Here is a 311-nt window from a genome sequence, read left to right on the forward strand (position 1 = left end):
TCCCTCCCTTGCTTCTAGGCAAGGACAATTAGCTCAGAAGGAGCCAAACTGTCTGGAACAAACAAGTAGCACCCCCCCACCCCCCAGTAAGGTGACCAGACGTCCGCTTTTGGCCGGACAGTCCCGATTTTTAACAATTTGTCCTGGGTCCTGCAGCGTTTTCAAAAAGCCCAGATTTTTGGAAAGAATGCAAGACAAACTAGGGAACACCGGAGAACAGGAAGGGAATATACGGTTTTCGGCTGCCATGTGGCTATTTCACCAGGATATGCATTTTATAATGTTAAACTTTAATAATAACAAATAATTGT

The sequence above is a fragment of the Otolemur garnettii genome, unplaced genomic scaffold (assembly GCF_000181295.1).
Source record: "Otolemur garnettii isolate 467f Iridium unplaced genomic scaffold, OtoGar3 scaffold00277, whole genome shotgun sequence".
Taxonomy (NCBI): Eukaryota; Metazoa; Chordata; class Mammalia; order Primates; family Galagidae; genus Otolemur; species Otolemur garnettii.